The 23,865-nt window shown below is 48.1% G+C and overlaps 1 pseudogene across 1 annotated transcript in view; it reads right to left on the reverse strand.

The window, feature by feature from the left end:
* LOC149351409 (synaptotagmin-15-like) overlaps positions 1-23,445 on the reverse strand; it is a 254,495-nt pseudogene extending 231,050 nt beyond the window's left edge. The window contains exon 1 of the transcript XR_016290586.1: positions 23,326-23,445. The product of XR_016290586.1 is annotated as a synaptotagmin-15-like (transcript). The remainder of the gene's footprint in view (positions 1-23,325) is intronic.
* Between the last annotated feature and the right edge of the window lie 420 nt (positions 23,446-23,865).

Below are 23,865 nucleotides of genomic sequence, written 5' to 3' on the forward strand. Positions count from 1 at the left end.
CCGTCGGACAAGAAGACCGTCAGAAGCTTTCTCGGTCTTTGCGCATACTTCAGGCGTTTCGTTCGAAACTTTGCCCAGATCGCGGCGCCACTTTACCGCCTTACGAAGGATAGCGTTGCCTTTGAGTGGAACGAGGAGCAACAATGAGCATTCCGCCAATTAAAACACGCCCTTGCAACATCCCCCATACTAGGCCATTTTGATCAAGACGCCGACACTGAACTCCACACGGACACCAGCAACAAAGGACTAGGAGCAGTGCTTGTGCAATTCCAGGATGGCGCTGAGAGGGTTATTGCGTATGCCAGCCGAGCTCTTTCGCAGGCGGAGGGCAATTACTCGACAACTGAAAAAGAGTGCCTCGCTGTCATCTGGGCCATCACCAAATTCCGGCCCTATCTGTACGGTCGCCCTTTTCGTGTCGTCACCGACCACCATTCGCTGTGCTGGCTCGCCAATATTAAGGATCCCACAGGCCGCCTTGCTCGGTGGAGCCTTCGGCTACAGGAGTACGACGTCACCATCACCTACAAGTCCGGCCGCAAACATCATGATGCTGACTGCTTGTCTCGAGCCCCTGTGGAGCCGGCACCGGGAGGCGAAAATGACGAAGAGGACGGCTTTCTTGGGGCATTGGACACGGCAGATATGGCTGCTCGGCAACGCAGTGATCCTCAGATTGGTCAGCTGATGGTGCACTTGGAAGGCCACGAAGCTGCGGTGCCTCGCGTTTTCCAGCGCATGCTGCCGACGTTCAAGATAATGCACGGCGTATTGTACAAGCAGAACTTCGACAGCAGCCCGAGGTCGTGGCTCCTTGTTGTGCCGGAGGACCTGCGCTCCGAGGTCGCCCAAGCTTGCCACGACGATCCTACAGCTGGTCACCTTGGCTACAGCCGGACGCTTTCACGTATTCGAGAACGGTACTACTGGCCGACACTTCCTAAGTACGTGCGTCACTACGTAAGAACTTGTCGAGAGTGTCAAAGGCGCAAAACACCACCCATACGACCAGCTGGTCTTCTCCAACCACTCGAACCACCGCTTGTTCCGTTCCACACCGTCGGAATGGATTTTCTTGGTCCATTTCCGACGTCGCAGTCGGGCAACAGGTACATTATTATAGCGACGGACTACCTAACGCGATACGCGGAGTCCCGAGCACTTCCGTCTGCGACAACTGTTGAGGCAGCCAAATTTTTTATTGAGTGCATTGTGCTCCGTCACGGTGCCCCTGCCGTTTTGATCACTGACCGGGGTGCCGCGTTTCTGGCCAAGCTCACACAGGAGATCCTCCGTCTCAGCTGTACCAGCCACCGCCGAACTACTGCGTACCATCCGCAAACGAATGGGCTGACGGAGCGGCTGAACAAGACCATGGCCGACATGATCGCCATGTACGTGGATGTCGCCCATCGCAGTTGGGACTCGGTACTGCCCTACGTTACATTCGCTTATAATACCGCTGTCCAGGAGACGACCGGTATGACCCCTTTCCAGCTGGTCCACGGCAGGCAGGTCACCACGATGCTTGACGCTATGCTACCGCACGAGCCGCCTGTCGACGTAGACGATGGTGCCCGAATAGTATGCGAGCGCGCGGAAGAAGCTCGGCAACTCGCTAGACTCCGCATCCAACACCAACAGCATGCCGACGCTCGTCGGTACGATCTCCGTCGACGCGACGTACATTTTTACCCTGGAGACAAGGTCTGGGTGTGGATGCCAGTACGCCGTCGAGGTCTCTCCGACAAACTCATAAAGCGGTACTTTGGCCCTTATACAGTTCTTCGCCGCATCGGTGAACTTAACTACGAGGTGCTGCCCAAAGGAACACGACCGTCATCACGTCGTTCACCCCGCCCTGAAATTGTGCACGTAGTGCGGCTTAAGCCGTATTACGCGCGATGATCGTCTGCCCCGAACTGATTTTCCCACCTCCTTCTACACTGGCCAGCAGGAGTTTTTGTGCGCGTGTGCGGTTTTCCGCCCTGTGCCTTTGTTTTCGTGTTAGCATCGGGACGATGCTTCTTTATAGGGGGAGGTAGTGTCGCGAGTGGAAGAAAAAGACGAGGAGTGTTTGCCGCGCGCCGACGACGACGTTGCTGCTGGTGGACCTCCCTGTTTTTCTGTGCTCCCTGTCTCCACCCGTTCTCGCCGCCGGCCTGTACGTCAAGCCGTGACAGTATTGGCTTAAGAATCGTACCCTCCATTCCTCCCCCCCACACACAAAAAAAAATTCTGTAAAAACTGTTTGCACCAATTCGACGCTAGCGCAGATCCTCTCATTAGTACACCGTCACAACCGCAGGAAAGTCTGGCTTCCCCACATAGCAACAACAACAACAACAAAAAAACAGTCCCGCCGAAGCAGCGTTGCTTCCGTCTTGCCTTTTAAGAGCGAAAATAGACAACTTTCTATCTCAGACGATTCACAGTAGGACGATTTAATGAGTATAAATACCGATAAATACCGAAACATTCTGCGAGCTAGAAACAATGTTTATTGCCACGTGCTTGAGGTCGTTAAACTATAATGAGCATAACACTTGTTGCCTGTGAGTCTCACTCTAAAAACGAAAACAGAGTCGCACCAAAACAATTGCCATCGCGACTTCTGCTGCTGTTTTTTTTTTTTCTGCGACAAAGGCCGTAGTGCAGTTTCCGGAAATTGTGTTAAATATGCATGTATTTTTCTCATATACAGTTCAGACCTTTGATATTTTTTCACAAAGCATCAGGCCGTACATATGAAATGAGTTTGTTCATGAAGGTCGCGACGATCAGGGACCGTCTAGCGGATGAAAAACCCGAATGTTGAATATCTTTCAATGTTTTAAGGCAAAATACTGACAAGCAAACAGAGAGAGTGGTGGCTTCATGCTTTATCTCGCTGTGTTTGAGGAACAAGCTGTAGTTACTTTATTTGTTATATACATGCACAGTCGTTCAAATTTCAGCATTTCTTCCTGGGGGGGATGGACGAAACAAAAGAGGATATCGTGAGCTCAACAAATGGGAGAGAACGGGTACAACAACAACGTGCACTCCATGATTAGCGCACCGCGAAAGCAAGATTCGGGAAGGAAAGTAAAACAAATGTGTGTCCTATGACTAATCTAACGGCATGAGGCGGTGCCCCGGTCTAGCGTTCGACTCTCCAGGCGTGCACCGCCTGGGAAAGGTTGTCTGCGCCTTGAAATTCGAGTCGAACTCGAAAGCAGCAGATGACTTCAAAACGGCGTACGCCTTACTTCCCATAAAAACAGAACAAAGAAAGCGAGAATAAAAAAAGATAGATAAATAAATTTAGCTCCACCACGCGGAGCAAGCATGCGCTTGATTAGAGCCGATGTCTAAGTTACTTCGCATAACTGAAATGCTTGATAGTTTCAATGACTGAGCTAAAAGTTATGAACTGGTAATGCAGTCCTTGCATAGAAATTTCAAGGTCTAACTTTTTTCGCGTCGACGTTTTGAGAAACGAACGCAAGGAATGATCCAGCGAAAATGCATACGGTGATACGTGGTGCGCATTGCACGCTCTAAACACGAATGCACCTAAATGGAAGTTAAAAGGGAGTAAGCTAAAAGGGAGTGCGCCAGAGGACAGCTTACTCCCTCTTTACTGCATTATGTTTAGAGTGTAATGTGTTTCCACTACACTGCACATCCTAGTCTTTGTTACCATCGACGTGTTGCGTACTTCGTGACGCCGTGCGCAGATGAAGCGATTTATCACGCATCTGCTTTCTTTGCGTATGCAAAACCTGCCACTGCATGCAGCTCTATGTAGAAATTGGTACTGGTGTGTGGGGTTTAACGTCCACCGGCAGCGCGTGGGGCTACCAGGGGCGCCGTATATGAAGGGCTCAAGATTTATTTCTGTCACCTGAGGTTCTTTAACGCAAATTTCCATCGCCAAGTATACGGGCGTCCCCGCATTTTCACTTCATCAATAAGTGACGAGTGTGGCCGGGATTCGACCCGATGACCTCACGCTCAGTATCAAAGAGCCTTAGCCACTATGCCACCGTTGAGCACGAGGTTGAGCGCCCGGATAAATCTGCAAGACTATTTCCGTGAAATAGTGAGGGAACTGCATTGGAATGTAAATTTACTTGTCGTAAGTTTGTCGATGGAAAGCTCACAAAGTTAAATTCTGAAAAGTGTTCAGCCAAATAAAATAGCAGTTCAGTATTAAGTTACAATTCAGTTTCACTGTGTGCATTCACTTGCTATTAAACCTGCACCCCTGACTGAACGCCGATCACTTTCGTAACACCTGTTGGAGAGTTAGATTACACCTTTGAACTAATACAGACGCCGTGGCTAGGGATGCAAACTTAAAATCGAAGACAAAACGCTGGGTTAAAACTCCTGGGATCGAGGATTTGCCAACTTTCGACTTCACTGATTATTTACCCGAATAAACACGCACAGCCTTTGTCAAAAGTATACAGCCCAAGGGGTCTGCTTCTGAGCGCTGCAGCGCGGCTTCTTTTGGATACTCAGCGGCCCTAATCTTACGAAGGCAAGGAGAACTTCTGTCGTCAACCCTCTCAAGCTTAGAACTGTCAAATGCGCTAAGGAGCCCCGCTACACGCCTTGGAAGCAAACCCCTCGGGCTGTATATTTTTGACAAAGACTGTACAGCGCACTCATCGTTAATTAAGGTTATATCATTATATTTGCCCTAGGGACATAACTAGTACCCTGCTAAGTGCTCCGACACCTAGTTCCTGTCCGGCATGGGCATATTACTGACAGACGAGTTTGCTGGATCATTAGTTAAAATTAGGTTCATTTAACTGCAGAGCACTTATTGTAAGCTTCGCTTGTGAACCGATGCCAGCACTTTACTGATTACTGTAGGGTTCGGCGACTTGCAGCCATTCTCAATGATACCTTTCGCGAATCAGACGCGCAGCATGATTTAGTGGTTCATTTATATTCGACCAACAGAGAAACAGGCCTCCCACTGACGAGTGTGTCCCCGCGAGCAGTGCTCGAGTCCGCGCGGCCGGTGGCGCATGAACGGTCCTTTCGCTTGACTCCAAGGCGCAGGCCCCGCAGCGCCTCGTTCAGCTTTGCAGGGAGCAGTGCTTTAGAGCGTAGGCCTGCGCCCACCTGGCCGTGAGGAGGCGCGCCGGTCGTTATTCAGGCTCCTGTGCACCGCGGTGCTACTGCTATCCCAGGCTCTTCGTCGCGCCGTGAGTGCCGCGTTAGTGAGGCACAAAAGACTCTGTTAGCGGTGGCCGCCAACGAACGATGCATCAACGTCACCTCGAACGACCCATAAAGGCGCGTGCCAGGCCGCCGGAAACGCTTCTGCAAACTGTGCCCGAGAACAGAAGCTGCACGCCACGAAAGAAAACAAAAAGAAAAAAAAGAAGGAAGGAAAAAGGGGGGGGGGGGAGGGGGGAGGAGAGGAAGGGAAGGGCGCTTCCGACCTTTCCTCGGCGTGGCCATAAAATCAGGAAATGGCTTCTCGGGCACCGCTACAGTAGCCAGGCCATGCCTCAAGGCGTCAGCACCATCGCTGGCTTTGGGAATGCCCTCCGAGAGACGCCCCGTGAGCTCAACAATGACCGAAGAGAGGAACGGTGCATTTATGCAGGCTTAGCCTCGTCTCATTCTGGGGACCCAATAACTGCACCCCTGCAGCTTTCGTCACGTTCCCGAAGCAGACCGCAGGGCTGGTTTTCATGAAACGGTTTAGTCAGTGAAAACCTGTTACCGCAGTTGCGCGTCGCGTTATTACAGCAGTACACGTGCCCGCGCTCTCATCCTCGCGAATGGCCCGCTAAACAGGCAGCACAGCTACCAAATGTGCAGGCTTCGACTGGCTCCACCCTGGCGTTGTGGAAAGAAGCGCACTGCACACAAGGAGTGCCTGGTGTTGGCGCTGAAGAAAATACTTTGGGAGTGCCGAGTCACGGGTTCCTAGTTGTTTCAAGAGCGAGAGCAAGGTTCGCACTGATAGCCGTTCCTTTTTTTCCTACGCGGCGTTATCAACCTCTTTGAGTAACGTGGGGTCACTCAGGAGAGCACACGGAAGTGAATCTGCATCTTTCGCTCAGTATTGGTTTTCGCCGTTTCGACTTCAAGTTCGTGCAAATTAATAGAGACGTACAGCCGCTAACATGCTTATCAGAGCCAGCAGCAAAGAACGCCCCATCTGCATGCACACACAATAGAATAGCAAACATAAAAAAATGGATTCCAAACAGCGCGCCCGTGCGCAGAAGTTGTTCTGGTCTTTTTTCGGTTTGTAAACTGCCGCCTACGGCCATGCAATTTGATAAAAGAGGAAAATATCCGTTGGCAGAGACTCTTCGTTAGAAGCAAACATTACAACCCGCCTTTCGCCACACCCAGTTTAATCCTCTGGGAAAGAAGTAGCGCCGAACATCATCTGTACGCATTCACAGCAAACCTTCGCACACTCATTTTGCAGCCCGTACAAAAACTGACAGTTTGAGCCGTGATGATAATTCCGCAACTGCTGCCCGCACGTCCACCGCAAAGCGCAGCGCCGCGCCCCCTGAAAGCACGGCGAACAACAAACATCTCTCGCAGCGGCCCTGACATCAGTCACGACAACGACGTGGCGTCGTGTTTCAGAGTACGTATTTCAATGAAAAGCCGTAACGACACGGAGGACGACAAAGACGATACTTGCTCAGCCCCGCAGTGGCTGCGTGCTGGCCGCCAGGTGAAAACATGCAACTGTCACGACACCCGCGATTGGCACAGATTGAATGTCAGCAAACAGCCCCGACAAAGCGGGCGAATCGAGCAAAGCGTGCATCGGAATACCACGCCCGAGGTGAGATCCGCCCACAAACAGAAACGATCGGATACACCAGAAATACTGGCGCCAAAAATCCTTGCGGCAACCCGCACCAATGCACGCAAAAGTCTCATTGCCGTTGATGGTAATAGGAAATCGATCGACTTCGTCCTTTTACGTGCCGTGGGGTTCTATAAAATTCTAACAGCGCCGCCACATTGCAGCAGAATCCAAGGCAAGCCAACTGTGGTCTAGTCCGCAGCGTCAATAAATCCCTCTCGACAGTAAGACTGCGAGCCTCATTAGGGTGGCCTGCTGTTTGGCACAAATTGCCTGATTGCCATCTGCGGCATGTGATGCCGGTCCACCGACGCAAGACAAGTCTTGTCTGACAGTCATTAATTCTGCAACCTCAGCGTTAACTTAAATGTCGCATAATTAAAGACAGACGGTAATAATAAGACATGCCCAATCTCCCTGCTTTTCGTCGACGTTAGACACTAATACTAACGTTTGCCCCAAGCCACAGCAGCCGCACCTTTGTCGCCCTCTACAGCGCCTTACCTTACTGACCTTCTGTTTTATAATAAAATGGCAGGATCCTTCGAACACAAGTGATAGCACATACCGCAACGCGCCACTTTTCACGTACTGTTCCACTTTGAAATGCAAAACTATTGCTTCGTTCTGTTCTGAAAGTAGTAAATATAAAACGCCAACTCTAAGACAACTTCACGCGAGTTTTTCTATAGGACCTGAATGCCGCGAGTATAAACGCCTGTCTCCTAACTTTTTTTTTTTCGAATCTTACTTGACCTTACTTGACGTCATAAAAAAAGACGATGTCGAATCTATCGACTCTTCAAAATATTCTCTTTTTTTATTACCTGCAAAACCTAACTGCCGTTTCGTACAGCTTTAAAAGGACACTTATGGTGAGTGCTAAGTGAAGCAAGATTGAGAGATTAGGACCCTAAGCAATATGCAATCGTTGCTGCGGTCAGAGCTCGGACAAGCCAGAAAAATACATCACAGTGAAAGGCGTGCAGTGGCGCCACAAGCGAGTTCTGCAAACTTAGCTCTGTCGCGTGCACTCTCCGACGACCACGACTGGTTCATCGCCTTCTCTCGTAGCGGGCAAGTGCGGGCAAGTGCCGGTGAAATAAGATGCATGCAGAGCGGTGAGTACGGCAGAGATGCACGAATGCGAAGCGCCTCTATCTTTATGTTCTGCCCATTCGGGCTGCGTGAAGCCGCCAGCTCAGCGACTTCAGTAGCGCAAGCAAGTAGGCCTGCACGCGTCCATGCTCTTGTACGGCTGGTCTGCTTGATGGGTCAATTGTGGCATTGTTTTCGCTCAATCCGGCGAATCGACCGCTTTCATCAAGCAACGTGCACCTTGACAGTGTAGTAGGTTCCTTTTTTTTTTTTCGCTTTTCTTTTCTTTTTTTTTTACTGCGCAAGTCAAGGATTCGTGGTGGGCTGAAATGGAAGCCTCAAGGGCTGGGATAGACAGGAAGCCGGACTCACTACCCCTAGGGAGCAATACTTCTCCAGATAGATGGCGGGCAACAGTAAGAGCCGGAGCCTGCTTAGGTTTCTAAACGAAAACAGCCTCCACAGCTGCATTTAGTGCATAGGTAGCCTCGACATGAGCCATATGACATTCTTTGACTAAAGAAAAAAAGTAAACGAAACAACTGAACAAAGAAACTCAATTTGGGCATGTTAGCAAGCACGTACTAAGAGGTTGAAGTCATTTTGCCTCGCGCCACTAAAGAACGGAACTCATTACCTAGTGTCATTCTCTCATTTCCGTCTCGAAGATTTGCATCCGCATCTCAGACGCATAATTAATCTTTAACTTCCGACCCTTGGACTGATTGTTTATTTTTTCTGCATTCTTTTCTTCAGTGTATTGCTTTTTTTGTGTGTGCAAGAGCCGTAGATTTGTGCAACTGGGTATATTTTATAGCCCGAAGTGTATGCTGGTATATTTTAATCTCGCTCTTGCCATAGCGCATGAATGCGGAGCTGTAGAAATGGACATTTCAAGTAAAACCTTCAAACTGAGCTTTACCCGCCTCCAACACTGCAAAGGGTGCAGCGGAAGAACCGAGTTTTTTTTTCTTTCTTTTCGTGCAACCGTAGTGATCGCGTCGATAATTCTTCAACATTTCTGCAGATCATGATTCGCTTCTATAAGCCTTGAACTTATATTTTTCTGTTGAACGTAACAAGGACCGTTCATGTCGATGTAACATTTACTGATAAGAACGTTCGTGCCTGACTCAAATATTTGGACAAAAATCGCAGATTCTGGATAAAGCATGTCCTGTTGTTGTCTTTTTTATGCTGCAAGTACCGGCTCCAAACATCAAGTGTTCATGGTCTTACCAAAAGCCATCCCTCCCCTCTGCAGCCCCTCGAATAGTAAACGAAATATGTGAGTCAAAAATAACAACTAAAAACGCAAGGCCACGCTTTAGGAAGCTACTTATAGTATAGCACTCCATTACCGCTTCTTTCCAACGTAGTTTTCTAACCGTTACCAAGTCTATCATACGAAACCATAGCGCTCCAGTCACGTGTGCTTTGTGCCGAACACGCGGAGCGCTAAATAAACGCACCAGCATCTGGATAAGCCGATTTACTGTCAAAAGGTCCCTTTTTATGTTGTTGCCGTCACTCAGCGCACTGGCCAGCTATCTCGGGGAATATAGAAATAGCAACGTCAGTTATGAGGACCGCGTGTAGGCAACCGCAAAGGTTTTCGGAACTTCGGTGCTCTAAAAAAAAAGTTTTATATTCCCCGTCGCCGCACTATGTACGCAGAAAATGGGAGTTGCAGCATGCACTTGTTTTTGCGACCAACACGGTGCGAGGTTGGGTTTCCAAGCAGCGAGTAGATTAAGTTTTTTCGTGGCACCCGTGTTCAAAAACTCCTGCAGTCATTTATGTAACTGCCATCTCCTACCATGTGAAAGTAGCCGACACTGGCTACAAGAGACAATGTCGCTAGTGGTTGATGCGTCACGTCACAAGTATCTACCAATTTATTAAGGCCGAGATTCGGGAAAATTGGTGCTGATTCATAACAGATTGCAGCAGTGAGTCTCGGACGAACAAAAGCTACGGGGAGACATTAGCGCGTGCGCTCCTTGCTTCTATTCGTCTTGTCTGCTTTCGCGCTGTATCTCATAATGAATCCATGGATTTCCTTGCACGCCAACGGAGTAAACTCGCATTTTGCCGCGCGTATCAACCATACCCTTGGAACGGAATTCTACCGCGGAAGGATTCTTCCCATCGTAAGTTGTGTCTACGTTTAGCGCGCGTCACGCTGAATCCTGTGTAGCGTTCAATTTCATGGCCTCCTTCAAAATTAACATGCTGCTCTTAAACGTCTTCGCACTGTGGGTTGAGGTCTGAGGTGGCAGCGTGGAAAGAAGCAGTGAAGGATGTCATGCCAAAGGGAACGAAACATGTTTCCATCTTCCTGCTAGAGACGACGGCAAATAGTGGCCTCATGGCGACTATTAATGGCTATGGTGCTACTGGAGCAGCGCGATAACTTAGATGCTCCGGTGTTTAACGTAGGGTTTAATGTCCCAAAGGGACTCGGGCTGTAAGGGAAGCCGTAGTGGAAGGCTCCGGATAATTTCGACCACCTGGATTTCTTTAACGTGCACTGACATCGCACAGCACACGGGCCTCTAGAATTTCGCCTCCATCGAAATGCGACCGCAGCGGCCGGGATCGAACCCGCGTCTTTTTGGGCCAGCATTAGAACACCGTAACCAGTGAGCCACCGCTGCGGCTATTTATTGTAAGTACCTCAAATGCCCCTGTGCAGGGGTTTTACATGAGCGGTGGGCATTCGTAATGACAGATTAATTCTTCAATGAAACGCTTGAGGTGGTCGTGATTGCAGTGGACAGCATGGACGACAACAATGGATGTCAGCAATGAATGACAGAATAGGCGGTTACCAAGTAATATCGACAGGAATAAGTATTCGACCTTCTTGATGTTGTGCCAGTCTCTTATATAACATCATCAAAGGAGGGATCTGGTAGAATGGCTCCTGACCCGTTCCTACCCCTCAAAAACAACTCACTCGCTCTTCGCTATAAAAGCATCAGACTCTCACTTCGCTCACACCTCATCGAACCATCACTCGAACCACTCTTGTAACGATCCTTACAGCAACCACGAGGATTCTCATGTCTGCCGTCGAGGCAGGAATGCGTTCAGAAAACGAGCCACGACCTCTTTTCGCACTTCTCAGCTCAGCAGCCTCATCGCAACGTCGGGGTTTGATCTACAGTTATGGCCCCCGCTTTAGACTCCATCAGGACTGGTTACTCTGATGTGAGTCGTTGAATTATGTACATGGTTCCTCTCTGGTATGAAGGCAATGTCTTTTTTTTTTTTAACTCCCTTGCAACTGCCTCTTCGTGCCACCATATTACCTATATAGCCACCTAAATAATCCAAGCTTCGCGTTATTGAGGCGTCTACCTCTACGCCACCATATAAGGTAGCTCAAAATCAGGAATTAAACGTGAGCAGATACGCTACAAAATACAGTACACTTCGCTGCCGCTCTCGGCGCAGCTTGACAGAAATATCTCTTGTGTATACGTGCGCTTTTTTCGGCGCACTGTCACCTCCGTTTTTTGTACGACGCTTCGGGCATTTATAATGCATCTAAACTTCGCCGCTCAGCAGTCTTCTTTTCTGCACTTAAGTGCAGCGCCCGTACGCCCTCACATGTCGACGAGCCTTTCACGAAGGTGAGGGGGAAGTTACGTGCTCATGGAATGCGAGCAACGACTCTGTGATCCCGCCTTTGCCATCCGAATCCCCGTCGCCTCGTAAGGCGCTGGAGAACGGTGATTTTCAACAGCCGCGTGCTCGAATCGGCTCGGGACGGAAAAGCCATCTCATGGAAAGGCCGCCCGAAAGAGGCTCCCCCGATGAGCGCATAGGCGCCGGCATGCACCTATGTATACGCGTGCTCTCAGTTTACGTGTCGCGGCCATACGGTCGGTCTACGAGCAGAAATAAATCTTGGCGTCGATTTGTTATTTCCGTCATTGAAACTCTTATCTGTTCTTTTAATTGCCTTGGTCCCCGCTCTTTCCTGTCGCTATCCTTGAGAGCGTGCCGCTATATTTGTTAGCGCCAAAGGAAATATCGACACAGGAAAAGTATTTCCGCAAGTAAATACCTCATAAACGGCCAGAACGCGTCGGCGTGAAAATAACCCTCCGAAAAGCATCGTTTGCTCACTTACATACCAAATCCGCGACATGAGTTTCCTCACAGAAAGAAAGGAGACGAGGCGTTGCAAGCAACTAGGCTCTCTTTATCCTAGTTACTTGAATCGCCTACTGAAAAGAGACCGCGTCAGGTCCGACGATGAAATCTCAAGTCAACGTCAAGCCTTGCTTCGCGTAGTGATTCTGGCGATTTTCCGGTCAGGAAATACATACCTAGAAATTCTGCCAGCGTCATGAGCCTCCGGGACATGAACGTTTGAGTGCAGTGGGGCCGTGCGGGGGCCCAAGGACCGACGTGTCCAAAACTCCGTTGTTCCAAATAAAGTTTTCATCATCATCATCATCATCATCTGAGCATTTTTTTCAGCGCGAAGTTCTTCATAAACGAAATTTTTTCGCACATCGTAAGACTGCACGGTAACGATCAATATATCCGTAGATCCTTCTTCGGCACGCTTGTGCCATTAAAAGTGATGTCCAAGAAAGCTGGACTTCTTTGGGACCCTGGCCGGGACGCGGGGGTCGACACTTCAGCTTGTACCCGTCTAGACAAAGAAAGAACCGCTCGCTGATACCACTGTCCGTTTCTTTATTTTTCATTCGAAAAAAAAAGAAATTCTGGTGCGACTAGAGCGAAGCAAAATACGGAGCAAATTAGCCGGACAACTTTACGTGGTTTATGTGCTTTGTTTGCTACTTCATCACTATTAAAATAACATTTCCACTAACCTCAAGCGCTTTTGAAGCGTGTTCATTCTTCCCAGAAAATTAATTGCGTCATTTCTAACGAAGTGAATGGCACACTGCATTACTGAAAAATACTGCCGGCTTTGTTGAAATTTTTTGCATTTTTTTCTCATCCTTACTTCAATCGTTTTCCGCATCGTTGTATCCTTCTTTCCAAATATTTATTCATTGGAGCTACCCATGGCAGATCGCTGCCTCATCCGCTCCTTTTGTATTTCAAAGTGAATGTTTCAATTTGAAGCTTTGAGTAAATTTTTTTTTCAATATTAATTTGATTTTTTAAAAATTATCGTAGTCTAAGTGCCGCTCCAGGAACCGGAAGCTATTTCTCCGCGAAATTATTGCGAACCAAATCGATCTAGCGCGGTTTTTTACGATTGCTGTAAAGTGTGCATCGGCATCCAGCTACAAAAAAAAAGCGCCCAGAGACGAGCTTGCTAAACGTTAATCTCATTGCCAATAGCCGAGCAAAATAATAATATTGAGACGACTGTCTAGTGACAAGGCTGCTAAAGAAACGCTGCACCAAGGCCTTATTTCACGATCAAACGCAACATTTAGGAGCGCATAAAATGAGCTCGACCGTAAGTTGTCATTTCTTGTTCGCATAAATTTTACGGCGCAGACACATAACAGCCGCGTTTACTACATTTTTTCACACCGCACACCCGGAAGGGAACCAAAATGCTACGCGCATATCCGGTTGAAAGAAGAAAGCATATGACAGAACTGTTGCATATCCCCTTTTCCGCAGGAAAGAAACTTGGAGTAGGGTGAATGAAGGCGCCCTTTTACCCCGGGTGGGCGTGACGGGCGAAAGGAAGAATTTCTCTCACTGTCAAGGAAGCTGTCCGAGCGGCGCTTCAACCGCGTACGCCCGCAAAGCACCCCTCCTGCTGCGCACACGAATGCACGCGTTACAGTGGAGTAATATCGACCCGTGATGACAAAAAAAGAAAAACGCCCTCTACGGACAGTTTTTAATTCAGCCGTCCCATAGCTTCATCTCTGTGTCCCCTGTCGCTGTTCTTTATTTCATCCTTAGAGGCGCCTGTCTACTTTTTTTTTTTCTTCTTCTCTGTCCAACAGCTGAAACCCCTTCAATCTCGGCCTACGGAAACTTGTCTGTCGTTTTCTAAAACTAAGAAAAGGTTGAAGACACGCCTCGAGTTTTTGGAGGTAATACGCATGCAGAGACAGCTGTGAGCCGCAAACACTCGTCAAAGCAATAGAACAGAGTGCGGGCCTTAAGGTGTGGCAAATTTCTGAGAATTCCTGAGGTAATGGAAATTATTATTACGGGAAAATATTACGACCGTAGGGTTTTCAGGTATTAGAGAGAAAGAACTCTCCTCCTGTAGTAGAATGAACGCTTTTATAGTTCTTCCTCCCTTCCTTCTTATTTTCAATCGTTCAGTCACTCTATCAATTGCTCATTCATTCATTCATTCATTCATTCATTCATTCATTCATTCATTCATTCATTCATTGATTCATTCATTCATTCATTCATTCATTCATTCATTCATTCATTCATTCATTCATTAATGAATGAATGAATGAATTAATTAATTAATTAATTTGATACTACAGCTTAAAATATGAGGAGCCAAGAAAATACATCATAAAGTGTTATTTGCAACAGCCAGAATATCGAAAGCAATAAAAGCCCCGACGCGCGCGCTATAAATTGACCAGGGCCCCCAGCGAAGAATAAAAGCCATGAACTTTTGTCGTCTGTATGTTATAAGTAAGGTTACAGTAAAATGTCTTAGTCTCCAATAATGTTATAAAACAAGAAACAGCGAACAGTTTAGCCGTTAAAAAAATGATTGCAGGCTGAGGTCTGTCAGGTTAGATGTTTGGCTACATTCCGGTGCTACGAATACCAACAGCATGGTAGTAATCTGAAGAAAAAAAAATTCCTTTCATTAATTCAGGCTCACTTGAGCGAGGATAACGCAAACATAAGCAACAGATTCTTACGAAATGCGTAGTCATGAACATAAAAAAAAAAACTGAAGATATGTACGAACCTCGAAAGCACAAAGGGAAATTAACTTCTCTGCTTCTGTAATAGGTAGGTAAGGACTGATCGCCCATCCCCATGGCAAACGTTTAACGATGGTTAAGTGCACAACCGAAAGCTGTTTTTTACTAACCTCCATGCTGTCATGCGGGCCACTTGCTGTCTCACTGCCAAGGACTGTCAAGCTTTAGCTCTCGAAAAAACTTAGGGAACGTATCAAACGATGGATCCTTGTATAAATCGGGCAAAATGCACTGTTGGAAAAAAGATCAAAGCCTCAACTTCTTGCCTGTAATACGCAAGAAATACGATCGTCGTGGGCCATAAGCCACTAAGAGCACACTTCCGCCTACGGCAAATGAAAACCCATTGCTTCTTGTTCTATTTACACCTGCCAGTTCACTAAAGGGACACTGAGGACAACTGTGTCAAATCTTTGTTGTCAGCCAAAACCGATAGTTGGACATTTCGTCGCTTTGTTGCCGCTTGTCCGGTGGCGAAAGATGTACTTATTGCTAAGAGATTTGGATTCGAAGTTGAAAAACTTTTCCTGTCGCTACGATTCAAACTCGGGACTCTTTGTTGACGAAATAACCGAAAACTGACGCAAACTATCGTGAACGCCGGCTCCATAAGCCCAGCAGCAGCCGAAATGAAAACTACCGCCGGCCAGATGTTGAAGACCTCTGCCAGACGTCGCTACCGTCGCTTCGTTTACGTTTACCCCAGCGTTACGATGAATCCCGTTCCCGATCCAGACAGTGAGGTTCTCGCGAAGAATGGTGGCCTGCACTTTAGCGACCTCAACCCCACACAGCGTGCAATGCTTTTGAGGGCTGAGGTGGCGGTTCTGGCAGGATAGTCAGCGCCGAGGAGTCGGCAGCGTCGGCAGCAAGCCAAGCTACTGGTGCGAAAGCTCTCACCGCCGAGCCACCGGCCGTCACGACTGATGAGCAGAGACTGATACGTACGGACATATTCATGTTCGGTAATACTAGTCGTCGTAGCGCTGGCTATGCAGCCCAGCGTCTTGGTACGTTGAAGAAGCAAACACGCCGAGCGGTGCGTTTACTAACGTAGAGGCTCGTGCAACATTAGCTGCACACAGGCGTTTTCCTCGTCGCAGGTGCGTGCCGCAGCATGAACTTGGTGCGAGGAGCACTTAGAGGTGCACTTAGAGCTCCCGTGCTGTTCCGCTCTTTTAAATCGAGGCGCGTCCAAAACGAAACCACGCGGGCACGCAAAGAGCATAGCCGCAAAGCACTAGTGCGCACTGAAACTCAGCTGGCCGCCTGTTGTGCCGCCAAGTAAAAGTTTTCTCTGGCTTCCAACATTCAGGCTTTTTTTTTCGCTTTCCTCGCGTGGTAAAAGTGCACTAGTTGTTCCAAAACAAAAATGTTATACTTCAATATCCAAACGCGTAACCTTCGTGCACCTTCATGATAACGCAGACTGCGTTATTTCAATTAGTTTTCCTAGCTTTATTATCTAGAATTCTAATTCTTCCAGCGACATAATTACTTAGTTACACGACGGATCCACCATCGCTTTTCTTTGTATTTTCTTTTTTGTTTGTTTGTTGGGCATTTTTAAAGAATATTCTTTGTAATCATGTCTCTTGACTTCAACTTGAGTGCCGCATTAATTTCCTGCAGTGCTTTTTTTGTGCGTGTGTGAAGGATTCGTGTTCTGCTTATGGCCCCGCCACCCCCCCTCCCCCCCCCCCCCCCGGTCTATGTAATGCCCCCAGAGCACCCTTAGGGTATTTCAATAAATAAATAAATAAATTTGTCAGCCTCATAGATCCGTGTTGGCTGCCAATACTGAAGACCGTGCAACTCAGTGGGGATATTTTAAACATGTCATTTTGAGAAATCTATAGAGCCATGAGAGATTCTACGCGAGCATGGTAATTATCATTGCTGGCTATTTCTCATCGCTGCAAAATGTGACAATTAAAATGCTTCTTGCGCTCACACGAACCATTTCCGACGGCCACAGATCATCAATGGGACGCGCCGAAAATTCGAAATTCCCGCAGTGATTTTGAGTGTTTGGCGCCACTCGGCACATAGTCACAGCTGTGCGAGCTAGAAGCAATTGTCCCGATTTCCTGGCTTGCGTCAAGTAGGAGCGCCATGGATCGAAATGAGCAAACGGACACGCCTCTAGACAAAAATCGTCATTTCGTCGCCTGTCGCGACAGCAGGCGCTCCCGGCAAGTGGCGCAGCAGTGCAGTCTAACCGAAGGTCGCATGGTGTACACTACTTTTGCTCCCGACCGTGCACAAAAAAAAATTCAGAGATGACATGTCGGTTCTGGATCTGGCGGTTCGTAAACGCAGGCAGTTCAAATTGAGGACAAATACAGGACTAAAAGGGGCAATGGAACAAAGAACTACATTGAATGTGAACTTTTTGACAGGAATCTGTGTGTCTATAAAGCTGACCTCCAGCCTTTCTTTATTTTGGTGCACAACGGTTCTACTCCTCCCCCTTCCCATCTGCTGGCAGCCGCTATGTTGCCGCATAGACTGAGCATGACCACACACAAGATTGAAGGAGCTCACTCAAATAGGTAATTGAGTGAGCTCATTCGTGAATTTCACCTTTAATGGCTGTTGCAACAAACGCACTTAATTCTGTCTAAAACAGTTTTCTCATGCAGATTGTGCAAACAATATCAGTAGAAACCCGATCTTCCAGAAGAAAGAGGGGTACATTTAGTGATCCGGGAAGTGACCTTTAAGGAGTATAAGGGAGTTACTTTGACCACGATGGTTGAAGAGTGGCGGCGAGATAAGAGAAAAACAACTGCGTAGTATGTTGATCTCCCAAAGAAAGCACCGCAGGACGACGGCATCATCGTGTTGAGGAGCAGGTACTACTGTAAATGGCACACGCTTTCACCGAAGCACTAGTTTTTGTTAGCATGGCATCCCACGCAGTTTCCGACTCTGTACAAACAATCGCGTCGGCTCTATTTGACGGACGTTATATATATATATATATATATATATATATATATATATATATATATATATATATATATATATATATATATATATATATATTAGTGTGTGCTTGCCACTCGGTGCACGGAAAATTTCTAGTTGCCGGGCGCTCACTTCAGGCGTCCCACATCGTCGCTGCTCGCGTCGTGCAAACACACGTGTTTGTCCCACGGTGTCTAGTCTATAACGAGTGGGAACGCACACAGGATCTGTCTCCATAGCTGCCCTCGTGGTTGGTTCTTCATGGGGTCGTATATAGGGCTATGCCCCCGTGGAACTCATGACAGTCCGATCGCGGACAGAGTTGGGGAGCCCCCGTTCGCCTCTGCCTTTAAAGGGCATTTCGTAACGGCTCCCTGCGTTCTTCGTTCCGGCGACCGATACTGCACTCTGCTCTACGTATAGAGTAACGCTTCTCGCAGGGCTCGTCGCGCTGTAAAATCTACGGTCAGTGACTTTCCGAGCGCTTACGCAACAACGAGCCGATTAGATGTCACCCTATAGCCGACGACGGTGCGAGCCACGTGTGCCGCGCCGAGCGCGCTGAGGGCCCAACAGTGGGATCCAGGCGCTTGCTGCATATTCGAAAGTGAGCTCGATAACGTGCGAGAAGCGCGCGCTGCTATTTGTCGTATATACCGATCCACCTCGAGAACGAACTCGCAGTTGCGAGGATGTTACACCACGCGAAACAGGATTTCGTACCTAAGTTAACAGCGCTGTAAGTCGGGAAGTCACACGGGGCGTATTGCGTAAAGCCATTTATTGATCAAGCCCTAAGGTGGAATGGAATAAATATTTGTATTATAGATTTTGCTCTTTGTTTTCTGTAAAGAACTCCGCTGCTGCGGCGCAGTTAATGTAAATATAACTTCTTTTTTTTTTTTTTAAGAACAACGCAGTGGTATGCTGCTCCTCTGATCTACAGGAAATGAAATCTAAGGTTTGGCAAGAAGTGCGCCACGACGGCTGTACCGCTCAGGTTCATCGCCGATTTTGTAGACACTCGGGGTTTCGGCACGCGTTTATGCTTCATTTGTTTAGTTCAGTTTGTTGCAAATGCTTTAACGTCAAGAATATATTTATCTTAAATAAATCTTATAAACTTGAGTTAGAAAGTCAGGTAGCGGTCTCTAGGTCGTGTAGCGCCTTCTTTCACGCATTCGGAGTGCGCTGATCCAACGAACAGTATTACGGGCATGAGAAATAAAAAGAAAAATACTGTTAAAAAGGAATTTCGGAAGTTGATATGTTGTGCCGTTAAGTATGGTCACCGCGATTTCCTTACATCCTTTGTTCAACTGAATACTAAAAATCGGTAGCTGCTTCTTAAACTACAACCGGCTTTCGTTCCATCTATTTTCTAATATGGGCAGATATAAAGAGGACCTTGTTTTACATACAGGGCTACCTTTATTGGTTCATTGTTTATGGGAATCCCCCAAGGCAGAGTATATTTGCAATAACGCTGCGCTTGGGTGGATTCTATTGAGTAATTACAGCATTATTACTATCTTTATTAAGGCTGAATGCATAGGCTCAGCAGTTAGATCGTCGATGTCGCCGTTTTTCATACTTTTATATTGGGCAGAAAAGGCATCTGAAAAAGAAATTTTGCCTAAAACAAAACCTGTAGTATTTTTATTTTTTGCCAACTTCTTTTACTATGTTTAATAAAAAAAAATGACGGGGGACTCGAAAAGTTTCGGCCGGGCAAAAGATTAAAGATATAACTGCAGAATCTCATGCGAGGAAAAGTAAAACAGTAGAGTAAATTGCTAGGCTAGTTGGTTCATAATGCACAGATGTTGGAACCAACGAAACTGAAGCAGGACAAGACGGAGAGGAATGATGTAAAAATGTGGCTCAATTCATCGGAATAAATCAGTTGTAAATCCAGCGGTGTTCTGTGTGTGCCTCTGTCTTGACCTGCGTCAGTTTCGCTGGCTCCACCATTTGTTAAAGTAAAACATTTGTCCCGAAAACCAAATGATATAGCTCACCTACTGCACCTTAATAAACTAAAAAAAAAGGGAAAAAACTGCACTTGCTCAGAAAACACGGGGGGGGGGGGGGGGGGAGAGAGAGAGAATTAGAAGGCTGAAGAAAATTCTCCGAGAAGCTCAATGGCGCATTACTGAATGCGCTTGGCGATAGAGAAGAAGGTGTAACTGCGTGGACCGCTACCTTTTGTACTTGGCTAATGAGAATGTGCTTAAATCTAATTATTACCTGATCAGTTATTCCCTCGTGGTGTACCCGCGTATTTCGTTACTGCACCCAGAAACAGACTGCAAGCTAACGAAAAGCACTACGAGGCTTGGAAGGGAGAGCTCTTTCTTTTCTCCTTTCCGCGAAAATGTTACGCCAAGGGGTCAGTTGGCTGAATGCGGAACCAAGCTGAAGCAGCTTTGACTAATCAAGTAAAATATTCCAGCAGAAGCGTCTACGAGCCAAAAACAGAAGTGTGAGACAGCCGCATGAATCATTACCTTAACGCTAAACATTTACAGCGGTAAACGCTCAGCCAGAGTGATTATGTATTAAAATAAAAATTATTATTGCTGTCTGGTTACTTCATTATTCGTGTCGTTCTTCTGAAGATGGTAAAGTCACGTTCGGAAAAGCTCGAAGGTTTCGTAGATGTGTGAGTGATATGCATGACGACGAGGTAAACTTTGTTACACTAAAATCGCGCGACAAGCATGTCGTCAAGTCGAAGAGGACTGCTGCGCGAATTTCAGGGATGAGTGGCGCCAAGGTCGCGGTAACGCTGCCCTTTTGTGACTACCGCCCACGTGCCCCGCAGCAAGAAGCAAGGAATGCGCGCTTCCCACAAGTAACGCTGCGGCGGTCGTGCGAAGTAGGTACCTCTTGGCAGCCTTTTCGCGAACGGTCGCACGGAGGGACTGACTAGCGTTTAGATTCCCTCGCTGCGCCCGGTGGCATCGGAGCGACTGTTTCCTGTGTGCTGTCACCGCGCTAGCCTTCGGCGTATATCCTCGCCGGAAGCGTGGGAATGGAAACGTGTGGTTGATATGATACGAACCGCCAGCCGCAGAGGTGCCGCAATTGAGACAAGCTCAGTTTTGAAACTTGCCAACCGACATGGGTGGCAGCCCTGTCTGCTGCGTAGTACTCGCGCAGAAAACAGGGCTGTGGTGCTTGCCAGAAGAAGTGGCATGAACGTCCATCGTTCAGTTTCAATATTCATTTCGTGCATTACAACTCACGCCACTGAGCAAGAAGGATGTCGTGACAAAAGCACGCGACACGTTTATGAATTCACTCTGGAGGGTTCACAAACGGCGAAAGAAAAGGGCACTCGTGTTCTTTCAGCGAGCTCATACGCGGCGGGAAAGAGTGGGCTGTTAGCGGTGCCCGACCTCTGCGCAACGCTCGGCCTCCCTCTTTCCAGCAAGGCGAACGTAAAGCTGCAGCTGAATTCTCTGACATGTGCGCCCCAAATACGCGTTCCGCAATCTCTTTCATTGCCACGAAACGTGATGCTGCGCCCTTGGTGCCTCCTCCGGGCCATCATCCAGAGTCAGCCTGCTGCAGGAACGGAAGGACTTCGGCACGCCACCCACCTTCGCCCACGGGCGGCGAGACCGCAGGTGGCGCCCGCAATGCCATCGTGGCATTGCCGCCGTCACTAAAGCGGCCGTTAGTCTAAAGCACAGCGTCATACAGCACCGGCAGGCCACAATCACAAAGGGTGGGTTTCACACACAGGTGGGCCCTTTCTCGTGTCTCTCATCAGACAGCTCGTCCCCTCTCGAACACCGGGTAACCTGATCAAAGTACCGAGCAAGAAGTGGGACGACGAACCACTCACGAAAACGCTGCTAAATAAGGCCTTAGATACCACACTCAGAAGTGGCTGCGACGATTCGTACAGCGTGGTTTTCTCGAGAGACCGTCTTTCCTGCACCCAGCATTCGTCTAAACGAAGACGTATGATGAACTGTCTGTAGCGCAGCCAGCCTACGCTGCAGGCAATTTTCTCAACGGAAGCAACAATTTGCTAGGGTGGCTCCTTTGTCACCCTTTGTCTGGATTGGCCCCTGCATGGCGCCGTGGACAGTGAAGTTCGACCACAGCGTCTTCTCCGTCAGCTACGAAGTTACGCAAGGCAAATCAATGCAACCGACTTCTTTATTTTTCTATTTTGGGGGCGGACACCATGAATGGCGTGTTCTGGTTATTGTGGTTCTGACCAGTCTGAGGCTGACGTATTAGTTTGCTGCCTTCGGTTTTAAAGAGATCCAATCATCTTTACAGCTCGCTAGAAAAAAAAATGAAGGTTCCTTTTTTTTACCCCTGTGCAATTTCTTTGCAACTCATGCACGCCAAGCACGCTGTGCGGATTTCACAAATGTCCTGCACGCTCCTAATAATAATGGTAATTAGAATACAATTTTCGAGGTAGAATACTTCATAAAAAATCGCAGGTGGTGTTACAATTGCAGTTCATTTATTGTCAAGCAGCGAGGAACTTCGACAAAAGAGTATTTCCAATAAAGCGATCTTTTCACCACGACGAGTTGTAACAATTGTTTACAAGTTCGCAGCAATATTTTTACTTGAAGGAGGGATATGCTTTTATAGGCAGATGAACGGGCGCACTTCTCTCGCAGGGTATCAGAATACGACTGTAGTTGTCTTGTAATTCGTTCGCTTGGCAGCTCTTGCTTTCTTTTCTGTGAACTATAGTGCCACTTAGTTATAGCTTTCGGTAATAACGAAAGCTTACGAAATGTTTTGTACCAACTCTCTCGAACGAACATTGTGCGGGTTGACAAAGTATAAACGTTGCAAGTAACCCCTATTATAATGTCTAGTACTTGGTTATTTCCAATTCTTTACTCTCTTTTTTTTATTGCAGTGACGAATGTATGATATATAGCCCGATGGTCATTATTGAAAACAGAGCCAGAAAAAAAGAAAACGAGAAGAATATACAAGAAGACACTCGGCACAAGTGTTTTCTTGCTGCCATCTGTTCGAGACGAGTAGCTCGACAATGGGCTACAGTCTCCAATCTGCGGCACTTTTGAAAATAATTCGTGTTTAAGCTCTGCTGTGTACATTAATACTTGCATCTTGATACTTAGCTGCCTGAAGTTCTGCGCATAATATCCGCGTGGATCAGTAAACGAAAGCGCGAAATATTTAATTTAATTACGATTACTATAACACGTCTTTACATGACCCTGCCCTCATTTACTCCATTGCCACTCATTACCGTTTTATACTGTTTGCACTAGTAACAGTGCAATGCCGCACGGTCAGATCCGCAGTGAGGCCATTTTCAAACTTTATGGAGTGACAGCCACAACGAGTTGGCAAAAAGTTTGAAGACAGCCACCGGTTGAGTCGGTTTGGCAAATAGGGATGGATCGGTGAGCGTTCACCGTGGCGCTTTCGGGGTACACTGCGCAAACTCACCATGGGCGCTGCTGGCCGAGACCTGGACGGGAGGCGCGCGCTCGACCTGGGACGGCGAGGAGGCACGTTGCAGCTCGGCCATGGCGCGCCGCGAACTCTTGCCGACGGCCCGCGGCCCAGACTGGCGAAGCACGGAGCGCGCGCCGCCGCCGCTGCCGGCCGACGGCAGCGCCGCGGGTTTCCCGCCCGGGGAAGCCGCAAGCGCGCGCCTCCGGCGCGCCGTGAGTGTTTGTTTGCGCGCGCGTTTACGCGACCCCCGGTTTACTGACGTCGAGTGAATGCGCGCGGCGCACGCGCTGCCTGATTGCCCTTGCCGCTGTTCAGGAGCGCGTTAATTCCACGTTCCGACGCGCTGAAAGCGCTCTGATTACCCGCCGGTATCTGCGATGGAAGCCAGCGGACTGTCGCTTGAGCTTGCGCTATTTATCGCGGCACTGTAGCCCTACGCTCGTTGTTTGCGAAAAAGGCGAACGTCACAGAGCCCGGCGTGACATTTGGCGCCGCGCTTTCATTCTGACCTGGCGACAGTGATCGCTTCGG

This window comes from Amblyomma mixtum, chromosome 3 (assembly GCF_055824585.1).
Source record: "Amblyomma mixtum isolate Tamu chromosome 3, ASM5582458v1, whole genome shotgun sequence".
Taxonomy (NCBI): Eukaryota; Metazoa; Arthropoda; class Arachnida; order Ixodida; family Ixodidae; genus Amblyomma; species Amblyomma mixtum.